The following is an 8,552-nucleotide window of genomic DNA, read 5'->3' as shown; positions in this document are numbered from 1 at the left end:
TAAAATTCGATTGTAATTTTTTTAGAAAAAACTATAGGTGAGTTTGCGTTTTATATAAATAGTAAAGTAAATATTTGTTTTATGGTAACTTATACATTAATAATGCAATATGTAAACGTTCTAAAGGTTTATTTTTTGAGTGATAAAAAGAAATATAATTTATTTTTAACAAAAAGATAGTATAAATTAACTTTTTAATATTATAAAATACCTTTTAAAAAAAAAAAGTATTAGTATCATTTGAAAATGTTTTAACATGAATTACTAGCAAGGCTTTTCTAATTGTTGTATATGTAATTCTACAAGAGAAAGTCCGATTTTATTTCGATAAAAGTAAAATATTATTTTTCCATTTATTTTGAAGTTTTAAAATGACTTTCAAGAGTTCTAGTTATAAAGTTTTAAAGTTTAGATAAAAAGAGCTCTTAATCAGAAGTAAAAAATCAATAAAACTTAGCTAACGATCAAATCTTTGAAAATTTTTATAACGTTGAAGTTATATTATAATTATTAGCTCTGTATGTAGATGATGAACATTTTTTTATTGTAAATTGAAACTAGAGTTAAAACATTAAGAAAACTTTCAAAAATAAAACATTAAATATAACTTCATAAAATGTACTTGTAGAACATTTAATAAATAAAAAACTTCCAAAAATACTTTTGAGTGAAAAGTATATAAGTACAAAAACATAACCATTTTACTTTAATTTATTGTTGTTCACTACTTTCGCTACTTTGCGCAGTTTATTGAAGTTGATGATTAACATTTAATTAAATATTGATAGTTAACTTACTTCTTTAACAGCAGTTTTAAACTACTTATTGTTGCAGTTTTATTTGAATTTAGAATAAATAACTTTTTTTGAATATAAGTTTAATTGAAATTTTGACACAAGTGTATAAATTTAAACTTAATTTTATAGAAACGCTTTCTTTAGCATTAGAATGCGTTGTAATATAATATTAATCTATTCATAATACTAATTTATTCATTGTCGGTAGAAATTATTAAGTCTCTCTAAAGCTGTGTAACATATCTATCATTATTACATGAAGTTCTGTACATGAATGTAACAAGCTCTGAAGAAAATAGTTTATTTTTTTCTTCGCAATAAAATATCTTTGTGAAATCGATAAGAGTTAGCTTTAAATGTGTATGCAGCTTATTTAATACGATTTAAAAACTGTTCGATGATTTATGTAGTTGTATTGAATTTATGAAAGTATTATGCTAAAAGTATTGAATTTTTCACGCTTCATATTGCATTTTTGATTTTAAAGTCAGTGTTTATATCCCTAAACAGTTGTTATGATATTGAAATTTTATATATATTTTAATAATTAATGTATTTAATATTACTTATATTTAAGTTAAAAACCTGTGTTTTGCTTTTTATTTATATATTTTATTTACTATTAGATGTACACAATGTAATTTAAATTTAAGTTAAATTGTTTTTAAGACTATTCGAGTGAAAGTTTAATTCAAAATAAATATTCCTAATTTATACTAGACAAAAACTAACGATAAATTTACGTTTCAGAAACGCAGTTTAATAATTATTTATTTTTATATATACACCGATTTTCATATCGTTTATCTTTGTACAATATAGTTGAAACTAAGATTTTTTTCAAAAACACAAAAGAAGAACTGATTGATTTTTTTAATTTAAAATTTTATATACTTTTTAGTATCACTGTTTAAGTAACAGTGTTATAGTTTATATAAAAAATATATTAAAAAAACTTTTCAAAACGAAAAGTATTTTACGGCTCCTGGTAAAATAAATAAATTTTAGTTTTAAGTAAATAATAGATGGTATTTTTAAATTTTCAAACTTATAGCTTCTTCGATTTATTTTAAACTCTAAATATAAATTGTTACTCATTCTAAAATAAAAAAAAGTTAAAACCAGAGGACAAATTATAAACATTTTTAGTGAAAAACAAACATTGTTTGTTTACGAGTGTGAATTGTTGATATTGAGATTCTTATGGACTATTTTATCTTGAAATATTTTATTTTTTTTTTTTGATTTATTCATTAGTCAAGAATGTTTATAAAAGCAAAAAAAAAAAAAACTTTTTATAAAAAGCATATATTAAAGAAAATTAGTAAAGTTTAAGTATACTATTAACAAGAAAAATTTGGAAAAATTTGCACGTTTTCTATAAACATTATTTAAATTTCAATTGGTTTAAGCAAGTTAAATAAGTTTACCATCAGATAAAATAAATAGATAATTATTTTTATTTTAAAAATCTATAACATAAAAAACTACACAACTTAAAAGTTTGTTAAGGGATTAAATAAATATTTAGGCCTAAAAGTTTAGTACTTATTAAACCTATATAATCCCGTGTCAAATCTTAAAAGCTATCAGAGTGTTACTCGCGTTGTTAAAAAGTTTTTTTTCGTATAACTACACAAAACTAAAAATAAAACAATGATAGAAGTGTGAGTTAAGTATCTTTCAAACTAAAGGAAGTTAATGATTCATTTTACTAATGTTTGCTTACACAAGCTCTGTTTTGCTAATGATTTAATTGCACATTTTATTTAATTTCAAAAATGTTTATAATAGAAATTAACGTGATTATCCTTTCTGATATTGAAAGTATAACATTGTAAAATAACATACTTTGACATTATATTCGAAAAGCTCTTATAACATGTACATACATTTATTTAAAGAAAATAAACACTGTTTAGAAATCAACTAACATTAATGTTTTACTATCAAACTATCTTTAGAAACAATTACAGGTTGATACAGGTAGAGGTTTTTTAACTTTACAACTTTTAATCAATTAAGAATACTTAGGAAAAATTTTTAAAAGTTTTATATTTTTGGTATGCTTTTTAAAAAAGATCTGAAAGAAAAAAAATTGTTAAAATAAAACGAAAACAACAGCATGTAAAAATAGTAAACTTAGTTCTACGGGGTTATTCATGAAGCTTTTAAAGTAGGTAATAATTATTTGAAAAGTTTCATTGACATCTCCGTTGAGCTGTTTTACTAGGTTAGCATAGAGAAACGTCATCTATTTAGTAAAGCAATTACTTCACGAGTTACATTTCTATGAGGTAATAAATGAATTTTTTTAGGATATATAAGCTGGCGAAATGCTGTAAAATATTCAAAGCTTTTCACAATATTGCTAATCAGTTGTAAAAAAATTGTTTTACTTGTGTTTTGCTTATAATTTCTATACTGTTTAGAGAGCATTTATATACTTTTTAGTATCACTTTTTAAGTATCAGTGTTATTAGCTCATTAGTTCAACATTTTTTCATGATACTATATAGTCCCTACATAATATCATATTTTTATACAAAAACATTTTAATAATAATTTTTATACTTTAATATATTCTGAGACTTCTTCTTATTTGAATTTTACTAAAAATCTGAATTGAATTGTTTCTATATTACTAATATAAAATTTGTAAATTAAAAACAAACTAAAATTCTTTTGAACTCAATGTTGAAAAAAAAGTTTTTGTTTAATGTTTTTTTTTATAATTACTATATTAAACTAAAATCCAACAAATTAATCGTAGGTTTAAAACTATAAAATACAACTAAAAACTATTTTATTTTAACTTCGTTGTTATTGACTGATTTCCACAGCTGTGACTTTTATTGGCATTCACTACTCTGATTAAAATTGAATTCAAAAAGATCGATATTTTACTGACCTCTTGAACAACAGTTTTAAACTATTTAATTTTTTTTTGAATCTAATTCACTCTTTTTAATGTTGATTTCTTGAGTTGTTGAAATAATTTGAATAAAAAATACTATTTATGAAATTTTATATGTTTTTATCAAGTTTTTTTTTCTTAAAGTAACTTTAAAACAAAATGCAGAACTTAGAAAAGTTTTAATAAAACATAAAATGATAGAAAAAAATATTTTATAATTTTCAAAATAAGTTTTTAAGAAATCCACAAAGTTTTTATTTGTTTATTATTTCGAGGTAACTTTAACATTTTTAATTCTTTTTAAACAAATTGGACGAAGCTACAGATCCAAGGTTGAACGTGTAGAAATGTTAGTTTTTATTTATGTAATAATTTTAATAAAATTAAAAGTAATAAAATTTAATGGGTATTAAAATTGAACGCGTTAAATGTAAGTTTTTATAATAAAACATTTAAATATAATGTTTGTAATAGATTTATTAGGTATTAAATTTGCATGTCTTAACTTATAAAATTTTATAAAACGAAAGTTTCAGTTTAAATAAGTAGAATACAAATACTAGATGTTAAGACTCTAAATAAAGTAAAAGTATTCGTTTTTTTTAACAGAGTTACAAAAGTCAAGTTTAAACTTAAAAATCATATCAATGGTATGAAAAGATACTTTATAGATAATTTAAGTTTGTAGAAATCCTAGTTTTTAATTTATAAACCGATTCCAGTAAACAAAAAAAAATTAAGCTTTTTTTGGTTGTTTATACAAGCAGTGAAATGTAAAGTTAAAATTCCAGTAACGTTAAGAAGTGTTGTGATATATCTAGCTAAAAGTAAATAAAGTTTAGCTTTAATTATGATAAAAATAACTTTATCAAAGAAATGTCAAAGTATTATAATAGTATTAAAACAATTTATTCTTATTCTTAACCCACCTTACCAAAACTTTAGGTTTATTTAAGATTAATTGTTTTATTAAAAGTTGCAGTATTTACATACATTTTAGCACGTATTTGAATTTTTCTTTGAATTAATATTTTTTGTAAAAAATTGGCTCTTTTTTATGGTAACTTGTAATCTTGCTTAAGAATAAGCATTAGTGTGTGAATGAGTATATGTACTTACAAGTATATAAATAAGTGTACTATTTTCAACACATTTTCATTCATACTGCCTTAAACTAAAATGCTCAAAAGCTGAATGAAAAGGATCTTCATTTCGTCAGCTTCAGTTACAAAGAAATTGAGAAATAAAAATTCAGCACATTTTGAAACTCTTCCGTGTTTACAACGCGTTTGTTCTTCCGCGTTTAACTTCCGTGTACGTGTTGGTTATGAATCACCCATATACAGCTTTTATACACCCTAAAACACAGTTAGTTTAGTATGTGTTAGCGGTTTGCTGTATTCTAATAAAAAAAACGTATATTTCATAAATAAAGATAAAAATAAAAACTGCGATTAAAACATTTGTTTTAATATTTTAAGCGTAATATTGTAAAAGTTTATAAACCACAAATTACTAAAAGGAAAACTTTCTTGTTATAAAGCCGTGTAGTAATAAAATATTTAAACTATTTTCTATCAAGAGTTCAATGTATTGACGTTTTATTAAGCCTCTTTTCACCCGTACAAAATTGTGTAGCAAATTTATCACATAGTCATGTTACATTATAACAAGCTTTGAAGATAAATATATTTTTTAGAATAGTATATCCTGGAGAAATCAATATGAATCGGCTCAAAGTATATATGCAGCTTATATTAATGCGATTTAAAAACGGGTCGATGACTTATGTTAAAGAAAGCGAAATATTGAATTTATAACGCATCACGTTGTGTTTAGGGAATTTGAGTCGTTTTTAGATCTCTAAACAGTTGCTATTTTATTATATATTTTTATATACTCAAATTTCGTCTACTTATTAAATAGCTAATTCATGTGATTTACAAGTTTTTTATCTTAGTTTTTTATTAATAGATACTTTTTATCGTACAAAACAGAAATAAATCACATAAAAAACTGTTATTTAAAATAAAGCTTGAGTATAAATTTATTTTTTGTTATAGAAAACATTACAGGTAAGTTTTAGTGTAACGAAAATAGTTAAATAAACATTTATTTCACGATAATTTATACATAAATAATGCAAAACGTAAACATTCAAAAGTTTTTTTTTTTGCTTTTATAGGAATTCAAAATTATTTATCTAACAATATAGTTGAACTAAACTTTTTTATATTTAAAATTTGTTAAGAAATGTGTTGATACTGTTTAAGACTGTTTAAGACTTTTAATAGCAAGGCTTTTTTAATAGTTGTACTTGTCAGTCTAAAACAAAAAGTATGCTTTTATTTCGATAAAACATACTTATTAATATATCATTTATTGTTTAGCTTAAATAATACTTCAAAAAGTTATAGTTATGAAATTTGAAGGTTTAGCTAATATGTGCTCTTAATCAGAAGTAAAAAATTAATAAAGTTAAGCGAACGTTAAACATTTGATAATTAATACCACATTAAAATAACTTGAATTTTATTTGGTCAGTAATTAGATGATAAACAAATTTTATCAATGCAAATGCAATTATTACATTGTAAATCAAAAATAGAATTATAGCATTTAAAAGACTTTTAAATAACAAAATAGTGAGATAAACTTCATAAAGTATGTTTGCTGAATTTTAATAAAATAAAAAATTACTCAAAAAACTTTTGAGTAACAAATTTTCGAAAACAATTTTTTTTTATAATTTAACTGTTATACACGACTTTTTACAAGTGTAAAGAAATTTGATCTGATAAAATTTAGTTTAATATCTATAATTAACTTAAATTTTTAGGAATGGTTTTAAACTACTTGTTTTTGCATTTTTTTTTTAATTTAACAAACTCTTTTTCTATAAAATATTAGTTAAATTTTTGACATCAAGATGTATAAATTTGAACTTAGTTTAATAGAAACGCTTTCTTTAGCATTAGGATGCGTTATAATATAATATTAATCTATTTATTAATACTAATTTATTCATTGTCAATAGAAATTCATATTTCTATTGGCAAAGTACTATTGATGCTTTATTAAGAATTATTTATTAAGCTTGAGAATTCTATAGGTTACTTTCGGAAGGCGCAAACTAAAAGTGTAAAAGTAGACTATTTCACTAAAAAAAATCACTTTTTTCAAAATTTCATCTTATTTTAAGAGTTTTGAGTAAGCTACAAGTTGCTTTTAACAGATTTTTAATATTCATAATAGCTTTTGAGGTATTAAAGTCGGAGAGTTCAATAAGTTACTTGTTGGGGGCGCAAACTGAAATGTAGAAAAAGAACAACTTCACTAAAAATATATCTCCTCCTACGGTTGTTGAGATAATTACCTCAAATTTTTAGAAAAAACTCTTTGCTCACGGCTGCCACCAGAAAAAGTTAGAATAAATTAGCGGTTTTTAAATAGAGGTCAGGAAGTTTGACAAAAATTTAAAAAAGTCAGATATTGTCCGTTCAAATATACAAAATGCCTTATTTTCCAAAGCCTTCAAATAGTAAAAAGTTAATTAGAAATCCTTTAAAGTCACACTAAAATTGCAAAATTTTTCTAGAAATTTCCAAAGATAATTAATTTCCAATCCATCCATCTAGTAAACATTATTAAAATATTCTCATAAAACTGCAAAAAAATTCTATTAATATATTGAACAACTTTGTTTATGACATTTTTTGTTGAATATATTCAGTTAGAAATAGAGAATAATGTTGAAATCAATACTAACTTTTGATGCAGTATCCAATTTAGATCCTTGGATCCAGATTGACTTCGATCAAACAAAACGATTCATAGTATAGCCACTCAAGGCATGGAGAGATACCATAATACCGATAGATGGTTTAAAATGTACTATGTTAAGTACGGTTTTTCGGGAGATGACCTTTTTGACGTGCAAGATGAAAGCGGCAGACCAATTGTGAGTTGACTTTTTATTGGTTTTTCAGTTGAAAATACACATTCTTCCTATCACGCATTAAACTTTATGATAATTATACATATCACAGTTTATACATAAACTTAATTTTCCTATTGTAGCATTAGAAGTATTTTTTCACTTAAATGTTTTCACATGAAAAAATCTATTAGCTTTACAAAAATGGTGTTTTCTTACTTTTTTTTAATTCCTCAAAAAATATTTTAACGTCGTTCATTTTTGAAAATAGAATAAATGCTGTTTTATAAATTGCAGAGGTTTCTTGGAAACCACGACAACCTAACCCCTCATATAAACAAACTTCCCGAACCAGTTAAGGCCAAAAAATTCAGAGTATACCCGATCAGATGGTACGATTACACTTCTTTAAGGCTGGAACTTTTTGAGTGTTGAAGCTTACCTTGGTAATAATGAATTTAGAACAACAATGTTTATAAAGTGTAAGCAATGGTGTGTGCAGTTTGTTTTTAAGTTTTTACTTAAATGTTTTAATATTTACTTATTTGCAAAAATACAAAAAAGAAATAAAATGTATTGTTTATAAACGGCTTGGAACCTTTTTAACAAAAATTATAAAAGGTATTGTCTACATTTTATTTATAATATTAACAATTAAAGTAATTTAAGCATTAAAAAATAAATAATATACCGATTTCACTTCACTATACTTATTTTCTTTTTTTGAAATCTTTTGAAGTAAAACAAGAGTTTTATGAGCGAATCCGAAAATCCAATAAAACTCAGCTCAAATTATGTACTCAAATTAGCGCTAACGCGATTTTAAAACATTAAGATAGTATATCTTTTTACATAAAATTTCTTAATTATAATTTTGAATTAAGTCAATTAGATTCAGTTA

This window comes from Thalia democratica, chromosome 2, assembly GCF_965202585.1.
Source record: "Thalia democratica chromosome 2, ktThaDemo2.hap1.1, whole genome shotgun sequence".
Taxonomy (NCBI): Eukaryota; Metazoa; Chordata; class Thaliacea; order Salpida; family Salpidae; genus Thalia; species Thalia democratica.
Note: the sequence above shows the minus strand (reverse complement) of the source record.